Source organism: Neofelis nebulosa, chromosome 11, assembly GCF_028018385.1.
Source record: "Neofelis nebulosa isolate mNeoNeb1 chromosome 11, mNeoNeb1.pri, whole genome shotgun sequence".
Classification (NCBI taxonomy): Eukaryota; Metazoa; Chordata; class Mammalia; order Carnivora; family Felidae; genus Neofelis; species Neofelis nebulosa.
This window is the reverse complement of record NC_080792.1, coordinates 91,809,982-91,823,843: the sequence shown is the minus strand read 5'-3', so window position 1 is coordinate 91,823,843 and position 13,862 is coordinate 91,809,982.

Sequence of the window (13,862 nt, the reverse complement as noted above, 5' to 3'; positions counted from 1 at the left end):
GAGGGTCTTGCTATGGCCACCATCATTCTTTCCACTGCCATCATTCTTTCTTTCCTTTATTAATTTATTTGGACGCTTGCACAAGAAAGCCATCCACCCACCTTGATGGGAGCCCCACAGGGTAACAGGATTGTTTTTATTTTTTAAGTGGTGGACCCAAGTCTGCTCGTCTATGGGTTGATATGTGATGTTTGAGTCGTTATGGCTTCCTCTACAAAATTACGTGTGCATAGCTTGTTTTATTAAAGTGGCAGTTACTCTCCTCTTTGCTCTTGTCCTTAAGCTGAAAATGACACCCTTCAATTCCTCCTCCCATGTAACACATAAGAGGGCGCTCCGAGGGGAGATTCCCCCACCCCCCACCCCCCACCCCCCACTGGCGTATAAATAGTAAGGAGCAGTTCCGGAAATCACTTGCTATTTTATCGGAGGGAACTTTAAAAGGCCTCATTTTTAGAAAGCTTTCAAACTGAAATTTTAAAATTTCCCTCCGCTTATTCTAGGGGCCCAAACCTAGAGAAGGCAGCACACACACGAAAAAGGGGAAAAGATAAGCTGAAGACTGAAGGGGGAACGTGCAGTCTGATTAACGTTACTAACTCTCCCTTTCATCGGAGGTGCAGAGACACGGACGCAACAGGCCGGCGTGGCCGGAAGGAAGGTGTGGTCCTGACCACGCGCCCACGTGTGGCCACCCGGCCTGCTCCCGGACGTGGGTGTCCCGCAAGGAGAGATTTCTTCTTTTAGGACAGGGTTCATAGGAAAATTAAGCGTCAGGAAGCAGCCTTCTGCAGCCTCCAACGTGAACTGGATTCATTTCCTCTACCCAAGGGCAAGGCTTTATTCTGCCTGCTTTGAAACGGCCTTGTCGGTTTGTGTTTTCAGGAATGAAGGTTTGTGGGAGGGTCACACGGTGGTCAGAAATCATTTGTGAGCATTTCAATGGCCTCATGGGTCTTTTGTCAGGAGCACGCATCCTCGTCCGGGAGTGAGGCCCTTGGACCTGGGGACCATCCCCGTCCCCAGGAGGCAACGGTGACCAACCCTGTGGGCCGCGCTTTACAGAAGCGGGGCTCACACCATGGCCGCTGGCGCCCCCCCCCCGGGGCTTGAAAAAGAGCTGTCCCTTTTGTTACATTAAAATGAGTTCTCAGCACGATTCTGAGCGCCTCTCCAACAGCAGCCAACCTGTTTAATGAGGAAAAAGCTGGTCTCAGGTCGGAGTCCTTGTCAGTCAGTCCAACTTGAATTTAGGGACATCATTTTTTATCCATTGCACATTTGGAGAGGAATTGTGTTCATGTGCAGGTGATCCCTAGCTCCGTTTCTGGTGGAGACATATAATTTCCTTCAGCAGTGTGTTCATTGGAGCACAAGCCTGCATCGTGTTTTCTTTATTTTTTTTTAATGTTTATTTTTGAGAGAGAAAGGGGGGAGGGGCAAGTGGGGGAGGGGCAGGGAGAGAGGGGGGGGACACAGAATCCGAAGCAGGCTTCAGGGTCCGAGCTGTCAGCACAGAGCCCGACGCGGGGCTCGAACCCACGAACCGTGAGATCGTGACCGGAGCTGAAGTTGGACGCTTCACCGACTGAGCCACCCAGGCACCCCCCCCATTCCTTTGTTTTAATGTTTATTTATTTTTGAGAGACAAGAGAGACAGAGAGACAGAGCATGAGCGGGGGAGGGGCAGAGACAGAGGGAGGCATGGAATCCGAAGCACGATCCAGGCTCTGAGCCATCAGCACGGAGCCTGACGTGAGGCTCGAACCCATCATGACCTGAGCCAAAGTCGGACGCCTAACCGACCGAGCCCCCCAGGCGCCCCACCCATATCATGTTTTCTTTGACGCCCAGCTTCCTCCATTCGGATGCTTGCAAAATCCATCACGTGCTGAGCCCGACGGTCTTGGTCCTTCTCGGTGCCGCACACCCTTCCACGGAGGGAACAGACTCCCATAGATCCGTCTGTTGTGCTGTCGGTGTGCATTTGGATGCTTCCCTCTGTGGGGCTAGGGTCGCAAATGTGTTTCTAGGGCGTGTGTGTACTCTGGAGTCATGGGGATGCGTATACGCAGCTGGGATAGACACATCCAAAGAATTTGGGCCTGGGGTGTGGGGGCCCTGGCAGGTGTCAGGGCCCGGATGAGATCCTGACCTCACAGTTACGCTGCCAGGAGCCAGAAGCTCTGTGGCCACACGTCCTTGCCTCGCAGCCTGGCCAGGAGGGACGGTGGCATGAGCCCGTGTTTCCGGGCTCTCCTCTTTCCTGGCTCTGAGAGTATGGATGCCTCCTGTATCGCTGATAACGTTTGTGTCGCTCATCGTCCTGAGACCCTTCCTGGCTCCCAGGGGCCACTGGAGAGAGACCGCTAGCTTAGCAATCACCCGAAAGCCCCCACCAGCCCGTCTTCCCACACGTCCTCGTTCCCTGCACACCCTCTGTTCCAGCCACCCAGGGCGACCCCGCCTGTTGGGAATATACCGCGTGCCCTTTGTGCCTTCCCAACACTGATCATTCAACAGCATGAAAGGCTGCCGGCGACATGTTTTATCACTTGGTTATGTTCATGACTGCATCTGCCACCCGACTCAAAGGGCCTGGGACACGGGCTCACTCACCTCTCTCTCGTGTCACTGAACCAAAGTGAATGAACAGGGAATAGGCATTGGATGGAAAACCCAAGAAGCCGTTTTGTACGTGTTTTGGCACGTGTCGCTACTCCTCGCGATGAACCTCTCATCCCAGCCGGTGATGTGTCCGTGGGGTCCCATCAGGAGAGCAGAACACGGGGCGCCCGGGGGGCTCAGTCGGTTAAGTGTCCGACTTCGGCTCGGGTCATGATCTCACGGTTCGTGGGTCTCATGTAGGGCTCTGTGCCGACAGCTCAGAGCCCGGAGCCTGCTTTGGATTCTGTGTCTCCCTCTCTCTCTGCCCCTTGCCCACTCACACTCTGTCTATCTCTCTCTCTCTCGAAAATAAAGAAACCTAAAAAAACACAAAAGGACAGAACCTGTCCACATAGTTCAACAGGGATAATTTTGTATGCTATTTACATACGTATACAATAAGCTATTTACAGAGAATATACAGTAATTACAGGGGTGCCATAAGAGCTCAGTCTACAGGAAAGTGAGGCAATCTGGAGAAAAACAGTGTCAGAAAACTGTCAGTACCCTCGAGGCTGGCCAAGCCAAGGATCTGGGACTTTGAGGAAAAGTCTAAACCCTCAAAGAAGGCGGCATCCCCAGGGCAGGAGCTAGTGTGGGAAATCTCCCAGCCGAAGTCAGGGCCACAAGCAGGTGCTCCCCCAGGGCTGGGGTGGGAAGGGCGGGGAGGACTGGACCACAGACGGAACAAAGCCAATGCTGGAAACACCCCCAGAGTAGAGAGAGGGTGCCAAGAGAAATGCTTTGGTTCCTCCCCTGTCCTAAAGTTTCAACCTCCCCTCACGGGCCCGGCTGGTCAAGCCCACACAGACGTGCGTGCAGAAGCCTCAGACACAGAGTCTGCAAAGATCAGCCCCTGCCTCGCAGGCCAAAGCAGGGAACACATCTGAGAGCAAGCAGGAAAGACCCAGCACATGGGAAAAACCGAGGATTCATCACAATTTTCTTATTTCCACCAGCCGATCGGTTTCAACGGATGCGGGTTGGGGCAGACGGGGTGCAGGCGACTGCGGTGGTCCTCCATTTTGCCCCTTCTCCGGGGGGAAAGCCGACCTCACAGGGCAGAACAGAACCCGTCACCGTCGCCCCGCGTCCCTGGGACGATAGCAGTGCTGACCTCATTCCCCAGGGCCGTCACAACGTCAGCTCCCACCAGGCAACTGCCCTTCTGCCATTCTGAGTATGAGCCTTAAGATCTGGAAAGAAACCAACAAAAGTCACATCCTCAGTAGGAAACCCAGGTTCCCCCAGGCCATCATTTATCTCACAGGGGGGATCGCGTGGCGGCTGGTTCTGAAGTTTTCCAGAACCTCCGCTCTCTTCAGCTCGCACGTGGGACGGGTTGGCGCACGAGAGCGGGAAGCAGCCGGCCTAAAGTGGGAGAGAATTCTAGAAGCACGCCAGCTTTCTTTTTATCACTAAAAGACCCCAGCAAAGTTCATTATGTCACGCAGGCAAATACTCATTATTTCACTTCTCCTGTACGTTGTGAATACGCTCTTTTCTTAGCAGCAAATACTGGAGTCGCAAACCGATGGAAACTCCCGAATCCGTAAGGGCACAGCAGAGGCAGAGGGAAGGAGTGCCGTGATCCCGGCAGGGGTGAGGTGGCTTCCCCGGTGACAGAGAAGGAGAGGAGCGTCTCGGCTGTAGGACTGCAGCCCGTCTGGCCTGTGTTCTGTCTTTCTGCGACAGACAAGTCCCAGTTTCTGTTCTTTGTGATGCAGAGGAGGCCACCTGGGTCCAAGACCTGTATACGTTTCCTCCTTCACACGCAGAGTCACGCAGTCCTGTCTGAGGGCCAGGGGCCCGTGGCGTTTCAGGGAATGCTGCGAGATGAGCCTGAGCAGACTCAGTCCCAGCTGCCTCCTGTTGACACGCTTAGCGACGTGCAGACAAACAGTGTGGGAGGTATTTGTAATTCTCAGCCAATGTCCTCAAAGTGCCCCCCAGGAACACAGATGGATGTGCGAGCTGGCTTTCCAACGGTGTAGAGTAAGTGACTGAAAATTCTATCTTCAGTTAGAAATTAACTTGGGGACTTTGGAAATATATCACAATATCTGTGAGCTGAAGAGAGATCTATGAATTTCAATCTGTCAATACCCACCCAAAATACACAGATCCAGGAGCTTGGGACATCTGGTTTACCAGTGTGTCTTTCTCTCTCCCTCTCTCTGTCTCACTGTCTCTCTCTCTCTCTCTCTCTCTCTCTCTCTACGCCCTCCCGCCTCTAGCTTCGCTGCTATGCGTGCTCCCGTTTGTGGCCAGGGGCCGTGGTGATTTCCGCAGGTGGGTATCTTCCCACCTGAGTCCAACGCATTTAACTCAGTCAACAGAGTTATCGCTCTAAGGCCAAAATATCTCCATTTCCCGTCCTTACCTTTTTTTCTCAGGTGAGTGTGGCCTTCATTTCCAGCTCCGACTGGCAGAATCCTCCCAGGGGTATAAAACGATAGAAGAAATCAGAGGTACGTCCGCCGGGTGCACCCCCGACGGACCTCTCCACTGGCTCCCACAAACCCTTGACAGAATCTTCCAGGCTTGTGTAAAGTTCTGTAACGAGTCCCGTAAGTGACAGGAGCCTCCTATCTGCTGCGAATTCTCATTTAGGATGTGTTTCTCCTCTAATGTGTTTATTCCCCAATTCTTTGTGTCAGGAACACGCTAAGACAGAAGCCGTAAGGAGCCTGGAGACTCACAGGCCGTATTGTCCCCCGACAGCACAGGGTTTGCAGGCTGTGGCTGTCTCCCCTCTGTCTGTTTAATCTGAGCCTAAATACAGGTGTTTGGTGCGGGTTTCTGCAACGGGAAGGTGTAACACTGTCAAAGCCACCTCGGAAACCCTGCTTGAGAATCATGCTCGATTTCCTTCTCCTGAAGGGGTGCCCAAGTCTGACGACCGGCTTTCGTCCTGAAAGCAGTGTGCCTTTTCTCTCAGCCACGATGCAGTAAAGCCTGGATCCTGGGCTATCTCAACACAGCCAGCTGCTTGCCAATGGAAGCGGACATGGTAAAAATGGAGAAAACCGCACCCCCCAGGGGATGCCTCCAAATTCCACCGCACTTAACCCCTAAACGTTGATGGTAGGCTGAACACCACACACGTCTCGTATTTTTGTGGGGCTTTGCTGAATCTGGAAAGAAACTGATGCCATAAAATTCTAACTTCTAGGGCGAAAAATAAGGAAGGGGAAAAAAACGAGGATGTATAGTATTTTGTTTCTTTTATTTAACTTTTTTCTTTTTCTTTCTTTCTTCCTTTATTATTACTATTTTTAATAGAAAATTTATTGTCAAATTGGTTTCCATACAACACCCAGGGCTCATCCCAACAGTACTTTTTTCTTTAAATTTTTTTTTTTTTTTTAATTTTTGGGACAGAGAGAGACAGAGCATGAACGGGGGAGGGGCAGAGAGAGAGGGAGACACAGAATCGGAAACAGGCTCCAGGCTCTGAGCCATCAGCCCAGAGCCTGACGCGGGGCTCGAACTCACGGACCGCGAGATCATGACCTGGCTGAAGTCGGACGCTTAACCGACTGTGCCACCCAGGTGCCCCTAAAAAAATTTTTTTAATATTTATTTATTTTTGGGAGACAGAGTGCAAGCAGGGGAGGGAGACACAGAATCCGAAGCAGGTTCCAGGCCCCGAGGTCCGAGCTGTCAGCGCAGAGCCTGACACGGGGCTCGAACCCACGAAGCATGGGATCATGACCTGGGCCGAAGTCAGACGCTTAACCAACTGAGCCACCCAGGTGTCCCAATTTTACTTTTTTCTTTTAAAAACCCAAAAAAACAAAACTCACTCCTTCCAAACCTCCACCTAGCTTGGGATCACATAGAATTTTGCATGTAAATCGTCCAAACTGGCCTTTTTAAAAAGTTTATTGATGTATTTTGAGAGAGAGGGGAGGGGCAGAGAGAGAGAGAGAGAGAGAGAGAGAGAGAAAGGCAGAGAGAGAGTCCTAAGCAGGCTCCACGCTGCCAGCACAGAGCCCGACTCAGGGATCGATCTCGTGAACTGTGAGATCATGACTTGAGCCAAAATCAGGAGTCGGACACTTAGCCAGCTGAGCCACCCAGGCACTCCTGAAATGGACTTTGAACAGTGGACACCTTTAAAAGGATCACACAATTTACTCCCCCCTGACCCTCCGGCTGAAGCTTCCAGACCCTCCCTCTTCCAGCCCTGCCTGCAGTCCCATTCCAGTATTAAACTCTGTTACTTGACAGGCTGGTTTTCCCGACACAGATACAATATCCACATCGATACATCCTAGAGGATGTCTTTCCCCCTCTGTGTGGAATGTTCTTGTCTCATCGGAGTTTCCTTGCAAGAGATTTTAACCCATGTAAGTGTCCCTTGCACCCTCTTTTTGAAGCTAAAACACGAGATTTGTGCAGGGCAGTGACAGGAAGCCTTTGCCTGTGAGGAGTCCAGGAACGTAGGATGTAAATGCGTCCAGGTCAAGGCACAGGAAACTCAGCCAACGGTTCCCTAAACCATAAGAATATGTACTTTTTAAAGTTTATTTATTTATTTAGAGACAGACAGAGAGTGAGTGGAGAAGGGACAGAGAGAGAGGGAAAGAGAGTGAATCCCAAGCAGGTCCTGTGCCGTCACCACAGAGCTCAACATATGGGGCTCGAACTCCCGAAACTGAGATCATGACCTGAGCTGAAATCAAGGGTCGGATGCTCAACCTGCTGAGCCACCCAGGCGCCCCAAGAATATGTATTTTGTACTTTAGAAGTCTGGAGGTGACTTCAGAAGTGGTTTCCTCACCAAGGTCCTAGACCCCTGCCATCTCTCTGATACTCCTTTCAAAACCCTACATCAGGATGGGAAAACAGGTCGGTAGGGCTTTCTTGCAGGGCGATTAACATCAAGAGAAAGAGAGTCCCCAGAAGACACCTCCTAATGTCTGAATGGCCCACGCTGGACCCCACGCCTCGGATCCAGTCCATTTCCTGGCAGCAGAAAGGGATTACCTCCACGGGATGAGGCCAGTCACAATTCATCCCCTGGGGTGGGCGAGGGACAGGCCTCCCCCCCGAAACAGGGAGACGTCCCCCTACTCGAGGTACTCAGACATCATTCTGGGGGATGTGACGGTAAGTATCATGGTGACTCCGTGATTCCCTTTCCGTGACTCTGTGTCCTTCTGGCCCCCTCAAGGAGCAGTTGTCTGTTTGGTGTGTGTATATCTGTAAATCCTTCCTGATTCTCTGGAATCTTCATAAAAGAGGCAGAACTCAGGCTGAAATCCTAACACGGGTAGCAGCATCTAGGTCACAGTGTTTTGTATTTATTTTATTTATCTCCGGAGTCACCTACTATTTTCGATAAGTGGATGGTTTTCCATTCCTGCTTTCCATTCATACAGTTTCCTGTGTTTAAAATTTCCTTTCAAAATACATCTGCGTCAGTAAAATAAGACTTTGAAAGTAACTATTACATAGATAATAATACACATATTATGGCAATTATGGGCAACATTGTAGGAATGTTCAACAGAAGATTAAAAACTGGGAAGTGTTGCTTAAAGATTACAAAAAGGAAGATTTGAAAGAGAAACTGGTCTACGGTGCAATTAGACCCTTCGGGAAAACCTGAACGCTGCCTCTAGATTAATTTCTTTAAAAATTTTTTTTGTGTTTATTCATTTTTGGAAGACAGAGAGAGACAGAGCCCAAGGCAGGGGTGGGGCGGAGAGAGAGGGGGACACAGAATCCGAAGCAGCTCCAGGCTCCAAGCTGTCGGCACAGAGCCCGACGTGGGGCTCGAACTCACAGACCGCGAGATCATGACCTGAGCTGAAGTCGGACCCCCCAGACGTCCGGAGGACAGAATCTCCTCCACATCTCCAGTACCTACTGGTTTTCCCATTAATCAAAGACAGGCTAGCATCACACCCACACCCAGCACCTTGGTGAGAATCAGGATCTAACTAGAAACGGATGTGTCTTTGTACCAGTTGGAACATTGGGCTACAATTAACATCTGAAAGACCGTGAAGAATGAGCTCTCGCAGCAGGTGGCTGAACTCAGGTCCCAGGGAACCAGCTCTGAGCCCTGCAGTTCCTGTGGCTTCTCTTACTGGGACACACAGGGACGGGCTGGGCTTCGCACGTGAAATGTTCCAACATCAGCCTTCCAAGCAGGAAGGAGGAGAGCAAGAGAATAGCCTCTCTTTTGGAAAAGCTCTTTCTTTTAATTTTCTTGGGAAGTTTTCTTTTCTTTTCTTTTTTTCCCACTTTGGTTTATTTGTTTTCCCGAGCAGTTGTTCCTCTGACTTCCCTTTCTGTCTCTCTGGCCTCTCCTGGGTCATATGGCCGTCCTTAGACCGGTCACAGGCAACGGGGGTGATGGCACTTGTCTGGCCCGGCCACACTGGCTCCCTCCCTCAGGACGGGACCTTAATGCCATTACCTTCTCTCTGATAGTACCAATGTCAAACGCTTTTCCATGCACATGAAGAACTGACTTATTTCGTGACATAAACTTAGCAAGGTATACAGACCCCTTCCATGCCTCTATTCAACATCTCGGAGCACCCAAGGTGGCTAGGCAAGGCAGACGGTTTCAATAAAGGAAGGCTGCTAAATGCAGCCAAAGCCACACGGATGTAGAATTGCGTTATGGGGTCAGGAAATCTTGCCAGTTTCCTGTTTCCGGTGGAAAGCACTACTCCCTGATATCATAGTCATAGTCATAGCCCGACTGTCTCATAAGGAAAATATAAATGTACGTTTCTTTTTGTCAGCTTGATAAGCGACCCCGTAAAAATCCCCTACCCCCCTTTGCAGACAAATATCAACATTATTTTCCAGTTCAGATATCTTTATTATTCCTTTTTTTTTTTTTTTAAAGAGCTGAATCTGAGCTCCTCTCCATTGTTTCTATGACTTTACTGGGTTTACAAAGAGTAATGATTTTGTTAAACTGTAAGACCGTGGCAGATGGAGAAGCTATAATTTAGAGAGATTAAATGAGCTGAATTTTATATGCCTGTAGCATTTAAGGCATTGAAAAATAACAAAATAATTGGAAAACGACGCATGGTGGACACCAGTCTATCTCTCAGCTGAACGGCTAATAATCACTCCTCACAAGGGCTCCAGATGTGTGTTTCCTCCAATAATGAAGAGTTAAAAATAACATTCCTAATTCCTCCTCCAAATGTGCCTGCTGCCTGGCACTCCCCGGGAGGGGCTGTTGTCGGGTGTCTCGAAGCAGCTTGACAATAAATAAATAAGCGTGTTCATCACATTATTCAGATGCAGTCTTAATTACTTGCTCCAAACTTTCCAAGCAGGCTCCTGGGTTTTCGTCTTCCCCGCTCACGACCTGGTGCTAACTGGATGTGCCTGCTGCGGGATGAATTTTTACTGGAGCTGGGTCGTCGCTTGATCCAGCGACTGGGGACCAGACGGCACAGCCCGGTCCCCGCCTCACCCGCAAACCCAGCCCCCTGTCCTCACAGCCATCTTCGGGAAGTGACGAGCACGACAGGCTTGACGGGTGCTGTGCTGAACGTTTCTCAGCTCGAGGGGCTGACTTACCGTTTGCTTTACATGCGTGGAAGTGACTGTGGCCCTTACTCTCCGCTGGGGCCCGGCAACGGGGGAGAGAGATGCCCGATGGTGTCCTGCACTCCAATTGAGAGGGTCGCGGGCTGAAACCATTGGCTGCCTCAGCGTCCCAAAGGCAGGGGTGGCCTTCTGATTTGGGGTTTGGGGAACGAGCCGCGGGATGGCAGGAGGCCCTGAATCTCAGCTTCACGCATCTGCCACCAAAGCACGGGGCTGGTGGGCGATTTCTAACCACGAGGATTCCCCTCTGCGAAACGAAATCCTAATATTCAGACCTCCCTCCCTCCAAGCTTCTGCCCCTCCCACCACGTTCTCCTCCTTGTGGCTGAGGGGACCCCAGGTTGGAGTGTCACACGGGGAGGCAGAGGCCACACCCTGCAGGGCTCTCTGACCTCCCCGGGGTGACAGCAGAGGAGGGAAGAAAACACAATAATGATGCCATAACTGTGACGGTGTCCCCAGCACAGTACCTACCCCAGCCCCCGTGCCTACCCCCATCCCCCCAGAGTCCACGGTTGACCGACCAGAATGCGCCCATGTGACTCAGGACCGTCACGCAAACGTTCCCCCTGACCCTGCACGGACTCGCTTTTCTGTTCGTGTTCACATTATAGACCACCACGTGCTGAAGAATCAACTTTGTCCAAAGTGACATCTGTCCTTCCTCCACCTGCCTCCTGGGAGGGAAGCCGTGAGCCCTGCCATTTCCTCAGCGGTGGCTCTGTCTTTGTGCTGCCTATGGCTCCCGGGTCACACCTGGTAGTTTATGCTAATCAGATGACTGGGGCAGGGCTTGGCCAGGCCAGAAAGGCCAACCAGTTGCTTAGAGGTTCTGGGGGATTTGAGCAGGTGGCCCGTGAGCCCCACCTCCAGCCAGGGACGAGCCAGACATTGGATTCCACCCCGTGGACACAGTTCCATCATTCCCGCCTGTGTCCCAACGCTCCCCACAGACTCTGATGCAAAGCTCGGGGGAACTGCCTTCGAGGTGATGCTGGGTGTGTTTCGTCATATGTCGCAGCAGGGAGGGGTGCTCTGTCCAGGACCCCACACCGGGAGACGGCGGCAGGAGGTCCCGTTTGGACCCCACCCCTGGGACCCCTTCCTTGGACGGCTTCTAACTGTATCCTTGCCCTCTAATAAGAGCGACCACAAGGGTAGCACTGTCCTAGACCTAGGAGTCATTCTAGCGAATGGCCAGAACCGAGGGCAGCATTCAGAAGCCCCCACGGTGGCGTCGGGGTCACGAGTGTCCAGGGGGGACCCTTCTCCCTGACTTGGCGGTTTGCACTGACTCTTTACCACCTTCCCTGGGCAGTCCAGTTAAGGCCCACAAGCTCGCTTCGTCTCATTACAATTTCCAAGGCGAAGATCAAAGACGCAGGAGAATTCCCTCCTCCTCCCTTTGCCAAACCTCAGCCTTTCAGTCATTCTGTGACCCTCCTGAGGTCTGAGCTGGGGATCCCGAAGAGAGAGAAGGGGCCAGGGCAAGTCTTCCTTGAACGGGTAACTCGGTAAAAGAGCTTCGCGCTCTGGACCCAGCACACGCCCACCCTGCGTCCTGATCCTCTTTGCAAGGAAGTTCTCTGCTGGGCTCACCTACCCTGCAGCTTCTAGGTCCCAGTGAGTGTGTCACTTCCCCCGCCGGCCACCCGTCCCTCCCTTGCTTCCTGAAGAAAGCCCCACCTCACTGTCCTCCAGACTGCTTCCCACAGGCCCTTCATCAGACCATCCCCCAGAGGACCTGGCCCCAATCCTTGCTCAAACCCACGTCTGGCCCCAGGAGCCCAGAACCAATCCGTTGCTCTGAGACCGCGACGGGGAACCGAAGTCTGGCACGCGCGTGAACGTGTGGTAAGACGGCGTGTTGTTTCAACACAGATCATAGAGAAGCAACGTTATGGGCATTAAGTTGCCACGGGTAGGGCATAAACCCCTTTTCTGCTGGGACCATGGATCGTCTGTAGAATATCAAGTCTCTTTCACTGTGTGTTAGGAACACTGCTTTTCCCCTGGGTTTTTGATCGCTTCTGTGTTAATTGACCTTCTGCTCCCCTCGCTGGCCCCTGCTGCTTCTTGGGGTTTTTCTAAACTTTGTAGGTGGTGAGTCTCATCCAGAACATCACCCACAGGGAGTGGGGGGGTCCTTTAATCTGTTTTTGGAGTCCAAGAAGTGGTCCACAGCATGATAACCCTAGAAATCAAAGGCAAGGCTCCCCACGGAAGGTAAGTATTTAAAAGGGCTTGGTGGGGGGGGGGGGAGCCTGGGGGCCTCACTCGGTTAAACGTCCAACTCTTCATTTCGGCTCAAGTCATGATCTCACGGTTGGTGGGATCGAGCCCCATGTCTGGCTCTGTGCTCACGGCATGGAGCCCGCTTGGGATTCTCTCTCTCTCTCTCTCTCTCTCCTTCTGCCCCTCTCCTGATCTCTCTCTCTCTCTCTCTCTCTCTCTCTGAAAATAAATAAACATTTTTAAAAATGGTGGAAACCAGAGAAGCCAGCAAAAACCACGCCGTGGTTCCGTGTCCCTGTGCCATGAAGGAGCGCCCAAATCCTTCCATGTGCAAATGTCGGCATCTCTCGGGACATCATTTGGGTGTCTGGGTTTTGCCTAATCCAGCACCTGGGTGCAGCTGGGGGGGTGGGGGGGAGTCCAGCACCATCGCACAGACATGTGGGTGGAACCTTCAAAACGCTAGAAAGAACTAAAAGTCCCTGTACTGGGAGGCGTGTGTTCACAGACGCCAGCTGTGGTCCACCCACATCCGCCCACAGTGTTCTCACAGTTGGGAAACGCTTGCCCTAGAGGAAAAGCCATGGAACCAGAGTAAAAAGGACTTTCTAAAACACAACTGAAAGGGGAAAGAAAACCCCTTCGTTAGGCAGCAGGAGAGGTGTGAATTAAGCACACTGTATAAGCCGTGCCTACACCTGCCATTTTTGTAAATCTGATTCATTGGGGCAGACTCGTTTATAATCTATCTTTTTATTTTTTGAAGTTTATTTTATTTAAAGAGAGAGTGAGCGGGAGAGGGGGAGAGATTGAGGGAGGGAGAGAATCCCAAGCAGTCCCCACGCTCAGCGCAGAGCCTGATGCAGGGCTCAAACCCACGACCCATGACATGATGACCTGAGCCAAAATCAAGAGTCGGACTCTCGATCGACTGAGCCACCCAGGCGCCCCCGGGTCAGACTTTATCACAAAAGGAATGGGCTGTTCTGTTCCAAACTTATAAAGCTGTATGAGGATTGTGAGGGACCCCTATTTTCATGTGATTTCGGGCCCCCAGAAAGAATGGGAGCTGCGGCAAGCCAGGAGTGACCAAAGCCATCCTGAACAAATAAAACATGATCAAAGGCGTAGAAAAGTGAGGCTCACACACAGCCCGGATTTGGAAGCCACACCCACCTCAATGTAAAGTGCAATTTCTCCTAATGAACAGAAAGGTGGTTTCTGCTCCCAGCGTCTGCTGTCTCCAGAGAGACAATCCTCCATCTAAACTAAAATACACGCATTTCATCTGAACAAATGACCCAGATCAACAATTAACACGAGTCATTTTCGTGCTTCTCCTGAAACACAGACATCCGCTG